The sequence below is a fragment of the Heterocephalus glaber genome, unplaced genomic scaffold (genome assembly GCF_053883595.1).
Source record: "Heterocephalus glaber isolate CG9 unplaced genomic scaffold, H.glaber_assembly_v1.0 deba00001509, whole genome shotgun sequence".
In the NCBI taxonomy this organism is placed as follows: domain Eukaryota; kingdom Metazoa; phylum Chordata; class Mammalia; order Rodentia; family Bathyergidae; genus Heterocephalus; species Heterocephalus glaber.
In genome coordinates, this window is record NW_028258325.1 from 31,352,205 (window position 1) to 31,367,922 (window position 15,718).

The window sequence follows — 15,718 nt, forward strand, 5'->3', positions numbered from 1 at the left end:
ATTTGGAAGGAAAATCTGACACACTTTCCAGAGCCGTAAAACGGCTGTGACTGAACTGGAGCGCCGGACCCCCCCTTCCGTGAAGGAGCCGGCCTACCATGCGGCATGGCTGCACGGCCGGCTGGGAAGGGAGCGGGCTTCCCAGAGCAGCTGCGGCGGCGGCGGCGGCGGCGGCGGCGGCGGACGGGCGCGGCTCCCAGGGCCAGGGCCAGGGCCAGGGCCAGGGCGGCCCCTCCCAGCCCAGCCGGCCGAGCGGCGGCCCCTCCTTGTGCCGCAGGGGAAAAGGAGGAGAGACCTACATTTAAAAAGGCAGGAACCTACCAACTACAGAGCTCTGAAAATGTAGAGGGAGAATTCGCATTTGTGAGGTCAAATCTAGGTCAAGAATTACCTAATCGTCCCTAGAACTCCCGTATTTAGGGGGTCAGGCCACTCTGGCAACATCCTAAATCATTAACTAAATCTAACTTCAACTTCAAAAAACCCTACAACTGTTTTCTTTCTTCTTCCTCTCCCTCCCTCCCTCCCTCCCTCCCTCTCTCCCTCCCTCCCTCCCTCTCTCCCTCCCTCTCTCTCTCCCTCTCTCTCTCTCCTCTCCCTCTCTTTTCTTTCTTTCTTTGTCTTTTTCCTCTCTCTCTCTCTCTCTGTCTCTCTCTCTTTTTCCTCTCTCTCCTTCTCTCTTCTCTCCTTTTCTCTTTTGTCTGAGACAGTCTTTGTTGTCATTTCTGTTGCTTCCTGTTTGTGACAGAGCTTTCCTTGAATGACTTCCTTTCTTGGGGGCCATGTTGCCTAATTACCACTTCCACTTCGATGTATGGAAAAGGTGCGTGTGTGTGTGTGTGTGTGTGTGTGTGTGTGTCTCAGACTGGAAGGGAAACAGCATTTTTGTTATAAAATGCTTCTCATTCTTTTGCTCATTTCCACGCCATCACTATGCAATGTCACTGTGCCCAAATTACAGATAAAGAAACTGAGGCCTAAAAAACAGTACATGAAATGTCCGAGGACACTCAAGTGAAACAGTCAAATCTGGCGCTCTGCTTCTCAGTTCCTGACTCTGGAGCCAAATCTAAAGATCTTTTCATTTATGTAACCCATAAGGACAGTTCTACACTTATTTGATAAAACTATTCAAGCAAGATTTATTTTCTCAGGCTTTACTACAGAGTTATTCCTGAAATGCAAAGAGAAGATTTAGTTTGGTCCTTTCACTAGAGTACGGGAAGAATTCTTGAGGATTTCATCTTTCCGCAACTCCTTTGCCATCTTTCAACATGGATATCCCAAGACCAGCCTGGGCGGCCCTTGAGGCCCTGGACCCGCGGGTGCACTTCCAGCTTCAGGCAGTAGGGGGAGTATCTGTGCAACAGGAGGGAAGCCGCAACTCCGGCAGGAAATGTCTGAGCCCTGTGTCCTAGAAGGCCAGGATGAAAAACTAATTTTTCTTTTTCACTTTTTTCCTGCCTAAATGCTTAGAACCTATATATGCAGGCTTCTCTGCAAAGACAAATGCTTACTGATTTGCAGAGTGGGAAAGAAAAATAGCCTAGGGGATTTGTAAAAAAATATTACGTATGTCTGCTGGATCAGAGAAAGTAAAAGTCTCCACATGGCTGTTGAGGAAGGATCCAGACTTCCTGGCCTCTGGCCTCTGTGGAAGAGAGAGGATGCAGAGGCCAGGACGCCGGGCCATCCTAGGTCTAAGTATCATGGGGCCTCTGCTCAGAACCTGCCTGAGAATATGGTTTTGTACAGTTCACAGCAAGAGAACTGGATTGTAAACTGCACACGGGGGGAAGACAGTTGTCTGCTTTTCCACTGTATTGCTGGCTTCTCAAACAGTGCAGGTGGTGGCTGGTTTGGCTCTCGGGTTTCTTCATGCCCCACTCACATAGGCAGAGCCTGAGAGCTGCTGCCTGCTGCATTGACAAGGGCCTTGGAGTCAGGTGGAAGGGAAACAACGTGTTTGGGGTTGCGAAACCCTAAGCCTACCGATCCTGGGAAGGAGCTTGCATAGCTCCCTAAGTTCTGGAGAAACTCAGAGCTGGCAGGTCACCTTTGCTCTGCCGTGTTTTTTCCTTCTATTTTTCCCTTCTAAAGCAAAACTAGTTTCTTAAACTGGGAAAGGAAAGTTGCAAAGCTGCAGCAGTGGAGATAGCCTGGGGGCTGGTTGGCAACAATTTCCTTCCCAGGGAAAGAGAGAAGAAGCAAAACTTGATGTTTATCTACATTTTGGATTCATATAGAGAAGACAACTGATTTTCTCGATTTGATGGTAGAAATTTACAGAAAATATTGGTCTTGGTCCCAAACACACATGAGATTTGTACTCTAATACCTATATTTTTGTTGTAGTTGTTGGTTAAAATGTTGACTTCCTGGAGTGTTTTTCTAGATCAGTAGAAAAGACATTAACCAAAGTTTCCTGTAAAACAGGAATGTGAAACATCTGGGCCCTCATGCTATTATGGTAAAAACTCCTTCACAGTGAATAAGTTAGAAAGAAGCAAGTTAGGGTAGTCAAGATGGAAAGGGGAGAAAATGGTGGGCCATTAGAGAGGTGGAGTAATCGGCAATAATCTCTGGATCTCCATCCTCCATGGGATTTTCCCTAATATAGAATGGTATCTGTGTATCATGGAGATAATCATATCTCTAAGATAAATACAAATGATACCATGACTTAAACTGGTATATTATAAGGAACTTAAATAATCTTTGGAATGTTTCTCACTTCTATGGCCCAAGATCCCACCAAGTTTACCTTACATTTGCAAACACTCTAACTCAAGTGGTTGATTTATTTAATTGCCATTGATGTACTTTCTCTGAGCTCAGCACAGGATATAAAGATTAAAACCTCTGGGATGACATGGCTGGGTAAGGGAGACTCCCCCTCTGTGGTATGTATGACAGGAAAGAGTGTTTGGAGTGCATTGAGGAAGGAAGGCTTCGCTCCACCTGCATGAAGCAGTAGACACAGGGGTAGCAGCCCAAGTGCGGGAGGCAGGATTGAATCCTGGCTCCATCATTTACTGTCTGTGTGATTCTGGGAAAGTTTCCAAACCCGCCTGAGCCCCAGATTCACCATCTGTCTAATATTGGGAGAATTATAGCAGCTTGTCAAGCAGTTTCCCAGTGAGGACTCAATGGGAGGCACACAGAAAGCACTCAGTGTGTGCAGTGACAGTGGTGGTGGAGGAGGAGACAAGGACTTCATTAAGGAGTTCAGGAGGAAAAAGAGGGAAATATGGAGAAGGGAAGAGCAGTCGGTGAGGCCCAGTGCTCTGCATTGGAACAAGTCCTCTAGGTGATTCTGATGCACATTAAAGTTTAAGAACCACTGAGTCATGGGGTATGGGTTTTAAGTAAAGTATGCTTAGATTTGCATTTTTGGAGAGAACACATTGGTGGCCATATGAAGGGTGATTTGGAGGCAGAGAGGAAGTAAGACAATGAAGGTTAAGAGCCTACAGGATTCAAGGGAGAAGTAAATGATGAAGGTTGAGCTTGGGTGGGATTTGCAAAAGGAAGGATGCAAGCTATGTCACAGGCAGTGGGAAAGGTGATACCTGAAAGACTCTTAAAGAGGTAGAATTCACCAGATTTAGGGGTGAGGAAGAGAACGAAAGGGTAAATTCAGAGTTTGTGAACACACACAGGGCTTTTCATACTCATGACTACATAGTGCCCCTGTGGCTGAGGCAGTTCATTTGCCATCCCTCTCCCTCATTCCGGGGCCATGGAGGTGACCAACAGGATGTCTGGCTCCCCTCTGGAATGCACTGTGCTTCAGAACCACACCCACCTCCTCCTGTCACCCCCCACGGCCTGGGGAGCCAGTCATTCCACCACCCTCATCTACTGCCACATGGGCAGATGAGTCACTCTCCCAGAACAGCTGGTGGCCAATGCACTTCTCTCTTCTGCAGTCTGGGAGCACTTCCAGGGCCTGGCCCATCCCCTCCCCAACCACATTTTGATCTACCCTTTAGCGAAAGCTCTCTGAGCCTCCAGCATCAGAGGATCTCAGTTCCAAAACTATGCTCTGGTCACTGCTGGTCTACACTGGAAAGCAGATCAAGAACTCATTATCACTTCATTACTGCCATGGTTGCAGTACGAATATTGCAGGAGAAAGGTGGATGGAGCATCTCTTTCATCTAATGCAGTCAGTGTTTCTCCAAGCATAGTCCATGGACCATCTCTTATGCCAACATCACTTGATGTTTTAGTAAAAATGCAGATTCCTGGGTTCCACTACAGAATCTTTCAGGAGAAGAAGGTAGAGTTGCAAACCAGTGACTAATTTTTGACATCTTCTAGTTACCCTTAAATTACCTATTTGAAAGGGATAGTGATGGCACTAAGATTTCCACTTGTAACATTTTTCTTTGTATTAGGGATTGGCCCCAGGATCTTTGCACTGAGCTATATCTACAGCCCCCTCCCCTTTTTGGTACCAGGGATCGAACTCAGGACCTTGTGCTTTTGAGGCAGGTGGCAGAACCACTAAGCTAAACCTCCTGCCCTCTGCAGGCCTTTTAAATTTTTTATTTTGAGACATTGTCTTAATAAGTCACCAAGTAACCCAGGCTGAGCTCAAACTTGAGGTCCTCCTGCCTCAGCCTTAGAGTTTACAGGGTGTGCACCATGCCTGTCTTATAATATTTCTTGACCCAATATACAGCTAGGTAACTTCATAGTCCTTTGGGCCTTCCTAGCCGTGTGGAGGAGGGCTGTATATCGCTCCTCAGAAAGAACACTGTAGATTCTAAAGGATCAGTATGGTTGCTATCCTGTTCAGGTCTTCAAGGCATTGGGGGCAGCATGCAAATTAAGTACATGCACATAGAACAAGTCCAACATATCTGTTTAAAATAAATTAAGTGGCCGAGGATTTAGCTCAGTGGTTCTGCCACCTGCCTGGAAAGCACAAGGTCCTGAGTTTGATCCCCAGTACCAAAAAAAAAAAAGGCAATAAAATAAATTAAGTGTATTCTCATACTCAGAATAGCAGTGTTGAGTCAATCTTCCTCTTCTTTTAAGAATCAAATTAAATATGCTCCCAAATTCCAAATGGTGGTACGATTCACACTCATGAAATGTTTTGTTGATTGCCTCTCTTGATGGCAGCAGTGCACTTGTCCTGAGTTAGGTTCTTTCTGGCCTTTCTCCTTAATGCCACCGACTGGCCAAGGTCAGCAAAGCAATCTGTGCTGGCAGAACCACGTTTGATTCTGTGCATGGTTAACTGAGTGCCTGATAGAATTACACTATCACCAAAGGCACTGTCACCAAGTGCTTTCAACTCAGGGAAGCATAGGAAAGGACTAGCCACACAAGTGAAAGGGATGATGGAGAATAAGTTTGTGGAGACTCTGGGTAATCAGATCTGGTTTACCTGTTCAGCAAGGATTCACCGAGGCCTGAAGAGAACACAGAGCTAAGGGCTGCGGGATAAAAAGGTAGAAAAAGGTCCCCACCCTGGCGGCACACAGTGTGGTTGGCAGGTTCAGACCTGCACTTCAGCACTAAATAACAATGCAGACAGTAAATGTTAACGAGTGGTTGGACATCAGAGGAGGGGGAGGGGGAGGGGGAGGGGGAGGGGGAGGAGGAGGAGAAGACCCAGGCTGACAGGCAAGGAGTGCCAAAAGCTGCCCACTGAGTTTGCAAAAGATAGAAGAAACACAAAGCAGTGGCCGAGCTCCAGGTGGAGACCTCATAACAAAGGCACACTCAGCTCTGGGAAAAGAAGTTCATGCCAGGGCAGCTAGCCAGGGGGTCTGGGGGAAGCCTGGGCTAGGGCTGGAAATGGTAAAGGTGATGCTCAGGTTTCATTTCTAAAATTTACGTGTCAGGCGCCACATGCAGCGCTTACTGACATTTTGTTTAAGTGTTACCACGACACCCAGGAGTTAGTATTTTCTCCTGTTCGGTTTTAAACACAAGGAGGTTGCAGCTCAGAGAGGTTTGCTAAGTAGCCCAAAGTCACACAGCTGGTACTCAGAAAAGCCAGAAGGGAAACCCAGCCTCCAAAGCCTGTGTGATACTTGGAGGCTCCTGTTCTTTCTGCAGATTGTATTGCTCTTTGCAGAAGAGACTTACAGAAGGCATGCACGAGGCCAGGCTCTCTCCTGCCCATGTGGCCCCATAGGCCATCTGACAAAGGCCATGTTTCTTATCCCACTCACAGAGCCTGGGAGTGCAGGGGTAGCCAATATTTCCTCTTAGTCCTTCTGGTTTATGTTCGTATTTCTTATATCCTTGATATGTATTTCCTAAAGAAAAAGTCTTACCTGCACTGTACTGAATACATGTCACACAATTCTGGTTAAATTTAAGATCAACAGTGAGTAATAGAAAGCCCCCTCAAGATGGAATGTTTTTTAAAGGTTAGAAGTTCATTCTCTCTTCAGGAAACCCAGAGGCAGGCAGTTGAAAGGTTGTGCAATGATGGCCCCACAAAATTTCACAGTGGTTCAGCCTTCTTGCGCTTCTACCATCTTTACTGTGCTGCCTCCTGGAACAAGAGGGCTGTGTGAGCTCTAGCTATCACTTCCACACTCTAACCAGCAGGGAAGTGAAGCAAGCAAGAAGGCATTGCTTTCTCAATTTAAGGGCTTTCCCTGTAGGTTGCTCGCAGCATTTCCTTGTATAACCAATTGGCCAGAAGTTGGTTACATGGAACAACTGGTTCTAAGAATACTTGGAAAAAGCCAGGTGTGGTGGCACATGACTGTAACTCTAGTACTAAGGAGGCTCACACAGGAGGATCACCATGAGCTCGAGGCCAGCCTGGGCCACATAATGACTTCAAGGCCAGCCTGGACTACATAGCAAAACCCTGTCTCAAACAAAACAAAACAAAACAAAATGATACTTGGAAATGCAATCTTCATTTCAGGTGGTCATGAGCCCAGGTGCAAATCCACTACTAGAAAAGAAAGAGGAAACAGATATGTAGACATAATATTCATGGCAAAATTAGGGGTTACCAGATAGCTCCCCTCCACTCGCCAAACCTGGGCAATGCCCCAGAGCCAACCGTCGGTCCTGCCCCAGGGCTTACCTCAAGGTGGTTGAGGTAAGAGAAGCAAAGACCCCCCAAGCCCACCCAGGAAAATTCTAAAAAGTCCAAACCAAGAGGCAGGTGCTCCAGACTCCCTTGTGTACCTAGAGTGACCTTTCTTCCACTGGAGCTCATTGAAAGTTCATGATATGGACTGCATCTTACACTGTACATACAATTACAACAGAGTGAATCATGGGAAAGATCATGGCCAGCAGACACAGCAGGCATGACTCAGCACCCTGTCAATCACTCTGCCAATCATGCTCTGGAGGACCCTCCAGGGGAGGTGCCCTGAAGCAGACAGGACATTTAACCCTCTACACTCTAGGCATTTGTGGAATTTTCCTCCCACAGCTGAAGCCTGCTCACGCTGGGTGTACTTTAAGAAACTTTGCCGCTGTTTCCTTGCCATCCTGTCTTGTGCTACTTCCAGTTTTTGTTCCTCACACACAAGAACCTAGGAATCTGTCCCTGGATCCCATAACCTATTGTAACAGGGAGATGTGTGCCCATTTCTGCCATCACCCTTACTTGATGTTTATTGTCAGGTAACCCTGGAATTGTGGCTCAGAGGGGACAGCTTGTCTAAAGCTGCATGAGCTGTGAGTGCAGGGGACTGACCAGTGTTCCTTTAATTCCAAAGATGGTCACTGGATTGTACATCCATTCACACCTAGGCCATGAGTGCTTGTTTCCATTTTTTATCTCCTAGCTAAGATGTAAGCATAGCCTTTATACCTATACACTATTCAGTGGAGAAAGCATTAACTTCTTTCAAAATAAATGTAGCTAGGAAACCAAGGAAACAAGAAACCACAAGTTAAGAGCATAGAGAGCACAGTTTCAGTGTCCCCAGGTAACTAATGCCCAGCCAGTCTGGACTGGTAGCGCTCCGAGGATTTGCAGCCTGAACATAAAGGGCACAAGGGCCTCTCTGCCTCCCCTGGCCTTCTCCCAGATGCCTGAGGCAAGTTCATCAGCTGATGCTGCCACTAACTCCGCTCTGTGAAGTTGGGCTTTGATCTACACTAGTGCGTGGACCTCTTCTCACTGCTGTCCTGTGCTGGGCAGGGATTCACCCTTGGCCTCAGCCCTCGCCCTACCTCACTGAATGCCCTGTATCTAATGACCTGTGTGTAAACCTGGGGTCCTAGAGGACCACTCTACCAGCCCTGCCCAGGCCTTAGGGAGGCCTCTTCCTGGAAGCTGATTAGTATGGCAAAGGCAAACGACACTCCTAGCTTCAGTAATGTATAAGACTGAGCCAAAGCCCTTTCTCCTCTCAGGCTGCCCAGACTCTTATTTCCCCACATGGTTTCTGGAGTCGGCTTAGACTCTCTGCCCTCCAGGCAAGGGAATGATTAACCAGGGGCCGGACAGTCTCAGCCCGTAGGGTAGCAGTCATCTCCAGAAGGCTGGCTCTCTGATGCACTTGTTCTGAATGATTTTCTCTCCTTTCCTTCCTCTGCCTGTTTCCTGACTAACTTCCTCTCTCTCGCTCTTTCTCCCTTCCTTTTCCTTCCTTCCTTCCTTCCTTCCTTTCTTCCTCATTCCATTCTTCCTCCTTTTTTCTCTTTCATTCATGATGCTCGGGTCCAAGCCCAGGGCCTCCTGCATGCTGGCCAACTGCTCTCCCACTGAGCCACACCCTGTCTCCCTCTCCCTCTTGTCTTTGTACAGTGTGTGTGAACCTTTCTGGAACACAGCAGACCTGGTAGCTGCTTACAGCATGGAATTTGTTTCAGTGCCCAAATGAACCCAGCAGGAACTCTTTCCCGGCGCATTTTTAGAAAAGGCTTCCAGGAGGACACGGCCTTGGTGCCTCCTACCAAGTAGGTAGAGACAAGAAAAGTATGAAAACAAGATGATTTGTTCCTGGCTCCTCTGTGGGGCTTTTCCTGCATCTAGAAGTCACCACCCTTCTGCAAGGAAATAACAGCTACTTTGAGGTGAGCAAAGTCACCTCAAGATGACAGTGAGCTCTAGTTCTCTCAAACTTGCCTCCTTGGTTAGTTGGACAGTGTGTGGTTTGTTTGCCAAGAGAAATGAATGATTTAGAGGTTTTGTGAAGCTTTTTTTGTTGTTGTTTGTTTGTTTGTTTCCTTTGAAACAGTTTTAGGCATCTATGGAGAAGAAATGTTCTGAAATGAATGTTCCTCTACATCTCCATTCTGGCCGTTTGGAGTAGGAGAGCCTTGGCCTGGACTATCTACCTTCCAGACCTGCACAAATACCTTTATCAGGCCCAGCCCTGCAGAACACTAGAAGTGCAGCAAGACAGCCCTGCCGACTTCCTCCTCCTCCTCCTCCTCTTCCTCCTCCTCCTCCTCCTCCTATGCACACAGTCCATACCAGACCGAATGTTTGCCTGTCTGCCGTACTCAAAAAAATAGAGGCTTTATTCTCCTGCTCCATGTTGGAACAGCTTCCTTCCACCTGGACTTGAGAAGGTCCAGGATGCCCCTTTGAGATCTTGTTCATTTTCAGGTCTTACAGTAGAATCCTGAACTCAGCATGTCCAGCAGTGGGTAAACCATTTGCTCTTTACAAGGGAGCCATTAGAAACAAAATTGAGCTAGTGTCCACTTTGTGGTTGGAGAGACTCACAAGTGTGTGACCTAACTACCAAATCTGGCTTCTTTTTGGAAGATATTTCAAGATATGGTGCATTCTCACATCCCATCCTATAGTCCTGAAGAAGGTGTGTCAGGGTGGTAGAAGAATGAGCAACACATATATTTTTCCTATCATCTAGGTAAACGTCCTCATTCTAATGTAATGATTTCACAAGGTATTTCAAACCATAACTTACTGATAAACCAGACCTCACACAGGAGTTCATGCTGGATCAGTAAAAGCTAATTTGTCCAGCAAGCCATGATTATTTTAAGCATACACGCATGCACACACACACACACACACACACACACACACCCATTCTACAGATTTATAATGCTCTCTGTTGGATACACAAGATCTGGTCATTATAATGGCTACAGTTGCTGAGCAGGCCAGATGTGCGAAGCACCTTGGCTACCCTCACAGCAGCAGGAAACCCCATCCTTACTACCAACAAATGAAGACCCAAAGAAATTAGGAGACTGTTCAAAGTCAAAGCGCTAGTAGGTTATAAGAGGCAGAATTCAAATTCAGGTCTGGGGGCTTATTCTGGTTCCCACTTCTCTGTGCTGCCTCTTGATTTTAGGTAGAGGTGTTTATCAGCCTGGTTTTGTCAGAAGGCAGTAATCAGGCCCCTTATTTGCAACTGTTCACTAGATTCCTGAAAGGGTATGATAGAGGTCTTCAAGTGTCATGGAGGTAAAACTGCAGGAAACAACTGCTATCGCCAGGCTGAGGAAACAAACAGAAGGAGCTGCAATTCTCAAAACTTAGAAATTAGAGGATGGGCCTCATCAAGCTGAAATTTGGGCCTCTGAAGAGTGAGTGGGTGCTGCTTGCTGATGTTGATGGCTTAGAGTTTAAAGGATGCTGAGGCCTGCCCAGACTCTGAGAAGCCTGGTGCCAGTGTCCTGGAGGGCGATGCAATAAAGCTGCTCTTGGAGTGTTTGGGACAACTGTAGATTGGGTTCAGCTGCTGTGATGGGAAGATACGGCCAACCTGAGATGAAGAAGTGTTTCTGGGTGACACAGGAACAGGAACCAGACAAGAAGGAGCAAGTCTCTACTTCCTCTTTCGGTTTCATGTCTGCTTCTAGCACTCATATTGATAGAGCCTAAAATATTGCCAGCTGGTAAAACAGAAATATGATTGCAGGACCTAACTACAGCACATAAAAGGTGCTGAAGAGAGAAGGGCGGACTTTGAGCTGAAAGACAGCTACTTAATAACTGGTCCAGGAGGCAAGATATGATATAAGGCATAAGAAAACATACAGGTACTGCAAAACCATGCCTCTGGTGACATACAGACTGTAAGTACTATGGAATCTGTTACCCGCTATGCATAAGGCTCTTACTGCTAGGCTTGGATATTCTTGGGGGCAAGAACTATGCTCTCTTCACACCTCCATTCTCAGACTCTTCCTGGTGATGGAATGAAGAATAGCCAGGGCTAAACAAAGAAGTGGCTCTGCTGCTATAAGCTGTTATAAGGCTCTGTGTATTTTGCTACTGGAGTGTTGAGGTTTAGTTCTGAACCCTGGAGGCTGTTGTGTTCTTGACCCAGCCTCGTAAGTGTGGAGAATGAGAATGCAAGGGAGTGTTTTTACTCGGAGTGAGGGCAGGTTATCATGGTCCTCAAGAGAAGACAATGTGAGAGTCAGTCTGGGAAAAGGCTCCACCAGCCCTGGCAGGAAGGAGCATAGCTTCTTTATGGTGCTATTTTTCCTACTGTGTGGTGTTTGGTCCTGCCTACAACACTAGAGGACACATCATCTTGTGCTCTCTGGTTCCTGCCCTTCACTTGCATCTCACTGTTCTAAGCCTTTGGAACATGTGTGTTTGCCTGAAGTCATGGACACAAATACTTCTGTAGTCACGACACATGTCCAGAGATCTGAAAGAGTCTGGGGCCTGAGGTTCCTGGGAGTCACCATGGACACTGCATGGATTCTCGGCAGCCCACACTCCCGCTGTGTCAGAGTGCTGGAAGGGAAGTTGGCTGTCTCTTCCTTCAAGGCCTTCCTTTTACAGTTACAGAAACTGAGCCACAGTGGTAGACAGTAATTACCTTCCCCAAACTCTATGCCTGATTAGCCAGTCCAGACAATTTTGCCCAATGCTCTGCTCCTCTTTTCTGCTAGACATAGACATTTCAGTAGAACTTACTTGACACGGAGCTTTTGTATATTGTCAGGGTCCTGAGTTAAGTTAAATCTTTCCTTTCAGAAAATATTTGAGCATTCTGGATTAGTTTCATCTTAAAGGTTATATTTAGTTTAAAATAATGGGACATAATATAATACAGTGTAATATAATGCTATTTTGTTCGAAATATGATTGTTAAATAGTGCACAGATACATATGCAAATATGTGTTAATTATGAAAGAAATAAACATATGTAGTCTAAAGCTTTCAGAACTAAGCTTCCTTGGCTACTATTTCCAACTAGATGGCATTATTAAATGTAAAATGGCTTACTAAGGGTTTCTCTTTAAAAATTCAACATAGATGCACGAGTCAGTACTTGGTGGTAGTTCCATTGGTAGCCAAGGGCTGTCCCACAGTTTCATTCCACTTGAATTGTTAATTCTAACAGCCACACAACATCTGGCATCGAGTCAGGGTGAAGTGACAGGAGGGTAGGGTCTGCACTCATCTGCAGTCTCAAGGCCTTGAACAGCTGGTGCACGTCCCCTCCCCCTTGTTACCCAGGTCCCGCCTCACACTACTGACCTGGCCAAGTTTAACACTTGGGTTGACCTTGCCATTGTGAACACAAAGTCAGACAAACTCATCAACAGTTCATGGAAAAGTCCTGGAAAGGCAAACCTGAATTAGGAAATGCCTTGCTCCTCTTGGAGATTTTTTTGAGGCTTTTGCCAGAATCCATTTCCACCTTTGCTTGACAGGTATGGTTATGGGGTAATGGATACAGTTAGCTTACCAAAAAAGACAGCAATCTCAGATGTTCAAAGATATTTGAATTGGAGTGCACACACACACACACACACACACATACACACACACACACATCACCGGGATTTAATCCAGTCTGTAAAGCAGACTGCTAAATTTTAATCTAACATTAATTTTCCAATTCTCCCTGGGAAGGAATTAAATAATACATAAGCAATATGTAAGTCTAGCTATAAAACAGAGAAAATGAACTGATGCAGAATTAAATATAAGATAAAATGACAATTGAGAAAAACAAAACAAATTTCTCCTGCATCTTCTGGCACTCTTTCCCTTTGCTTGGCATCTTCAATGTTTTGTATCCACGAAAACAATTATATCTGTAGCTACCACATGACTTGTGAAGGGAGGCTAAAGTTTTCTTCTGATTATAAAAGTAATAAAATTTGCTGTAGAAATCTAGAAAGTACCCCCAAAAAAGTAACAGAAGGAAGAAAATAAAACATGCATAATTTTGTTATTATTTTAGGTATTCCTTTTTCCAGATCATACCAAATATACCATTTTATATAGGCTATTTTTTATAGAAACTATTTATAGATACCATATTTGGAAGCTTGTGTTTTATTCGTGTGGAAGCCTCATATTTTTTTACATTGTTTCTTTTTTTTAATAACACACTACTAAAAAGAACCCTGACCTGAAAATATTTGTGAATATGCTTTTTCTACATTAGGAAAGAGTCCCAGAATTGAAGATTTTGAATCACACAGTATAAACATTTCTAATTCTCTGTCTATTGCAAAATTTCTTTCCCAAGAGAGGGTTCTAATATCACAGTTCCTCTTCTATTAGTTTCATACTTGCTTGTAACCTTTGAATGTTTTCTCTTTTTTGTTTTAAAACACTGATCTGATGTAACTCTCAGTGCACTCATTTGGACATTAACAAGGTCTCACATTTTAATTACATGCACGTCAGTCACAGGTTCCAAAGCAGCACCTATTTTGCTTAGTGCTTAATCCCTAACGTTGAGAGTGGTTGCTGACTTACAGGAGGCATCCATAAATATTTTTTGAAGTGAACTTTAATATTATCCTTTGCCTACATGTCTACTAGGAAATAATGTCTTTAAAGATATTTGAAAATGATAGTACCCTAGACTAGGAAGACTAAGAGTTTATAAATCTAATTATAAGAAGTAGCACACAACTTATACTCCCACATCCATGAATTTGTTTACCTTTCTAATTTTGGAAGATTTGTACAGTCTTGGGGATAGAATAATACAAAAGAAGTCACAAAAGTGAGTTGTGTTTTGTTTGTTTGTTTTGTGATTCTAGGGATGGAACCCAAGGCCTTCACACTGAGTTACATTTCGCAGGCTTTTTTTTTTATATTTTATTTTGAGACAAGGTCTTGCTAAATTGCTGAGTACCCAGACTGGGTTCAAATTTGTGATGTTGCTGCCTTGGCCTCTCAGAGTGCTGGGATTACAGGCACGCACTCCCATACCCAGCTACTGAAATGAGCTTTATTCTGGCCTCGTGAAGGGTTAACTGTGTGACTGTATAAGATTTTTTTTTCCCTGTCTCATCTATAAAACAAAGCAAAATGAAACAAAAGACAGCCATTTATCTTCTTTTATGGTATGAAATAATTGGGGCAATATAATAGAAAAATTCTAGGTAATAATTAAAGATTAACCATTTGAAGTGCAAAAAAAGTCATATTCAAAAACAAGCCTAAAGCATTAGTATTGTCCGTTGTAGGCCTCATTTTCCTTATTTGTAAAAGCACACGGGCTTGGACTACTGCAATACCTAGTATATAATTGGTGTTGTTGTTGTTAATAAACATTGGTTGAAGAAATTACTTCTAAATTTCTTGTTTTGACTCAATTATTCTGAGATGTCATTTAGGTTGAAAAAAAAAAGAAAGGAAAGTGATTATGAAAAGTAATTGTTGCTTGAATATTTGAAATGAAATTTGCTTACAAAGAATAACTCAGAATAAAATGTTCCTTCTAATTTTATTTCCCCCAAAAGCCTTTTTATTTAATATGATACACAGACTGTTTCATAATATATTCAAAGTAAATATGTTCTAAGTATATTTTAAAGGAAATCACCCCCAAAGAAGGAGGCTAATTAATAGTGAAATCCTTATTTGCTTAATATTATTAGAGTGGGTACCCGTTTAAAAACAATTCAAATTATCAGCAATAGGAGAATACATTAGCATACTAAATTCATCTTAACATGATCAAATACTACCTAGCTAACAGTGGCAAATGTATAATTTATGCTTTTGTATGGAAGTGTGTACAGGAAATAGTGGCAAGTAAGAAACAAAACACAACACACATACACACACAGACATTACAGCCATGTGAAACATAGGAGTACATATTTTAAAGATGGGAAAAGAACTCATAATGAGGAAAACAAAGAAATGCACATGCTTACTAAGTTCTCATTTTCCCAAATAAAATTTCTCAGACATGTCACTTCTTTAAAGTAAAAAAAAAAAAAAAAAATATTTGCATGAGTTTGAAGCAGAGCTCCGTAGTTTTATCCTACAACATGATGGTTTAAAAATGTGATTAGTTACATAAATAAACCAAAGGAGTCTCTCCCCAAAAGGCACATCTTCTGTCAAGGCTTGTCCATTGCTTGACTTTTCCCCTTGACTAAATAATGATTAATAGGCTATATAAATGTGTGCTAGGTACTTGTTTGGTTGTGAAGAAAGAAATTATTTATATTTGCCTGAAGCCAGTGTGGCTGTCTAGTATTTCTATGGGATTATCTACATCTCAAAATGAAAAGGAAGAAAAAGAACTAAAAACAACCTGTGCAAGTATCTGTACAGTTACTTTCTATAAGGTAAAAGAAGAGATTGTATCCTTGCAGGTAGCCTGGAAAAGAGAGGGAAATAAGAAACTGAAAATGGAAGATGAATTTCTGAACTTTGTGAGAGGAACCTTCACAAAAACCACAAAAAGTTGGCTTTGACTAAGTTCCCAAAAGAAAAAGTCGGCTTCCTGTTTGCTTGGGGTTGTATTTAATAGTTTTTTTTCCCTTTTTGGTCTTGATTAG

At 43.7% G+C, this 15,718-nt stretch overlaps 1 long non-coding RNA gene and 1 pseudogene across 2 annotated transcripts in view; one reads left to right on the forward strand and one right to left on the reverse strand.

The window, feature by feature from the left end:
* Positions 1-15,718, reverse strand: part of LOC147825105 (uncharacterized) — a 124,101-nt gene that overhangs the window by 67,569 nt on the left and 40,814 nt on the right. The gene's annotated exons all lie outside the window — the stretch shown is intronic.
* Positions 10,641-15,718, forward strand: part of LOC147825106 (T-complex protein 1 subunit zeta pseudogene) — a 37,278-nt pseudogene continuing 32,200 nt past the window's right edge. The window contains exon 1 of the transcript XR_015441336.1: positions 10,641-11,010. The product of XR_015441336.1 is annotated as a T-complex protein 1 subunit zeta pseudogene (transcript). The remainder of the gene's footprint in view (positions 11,011-15,718) is intronic.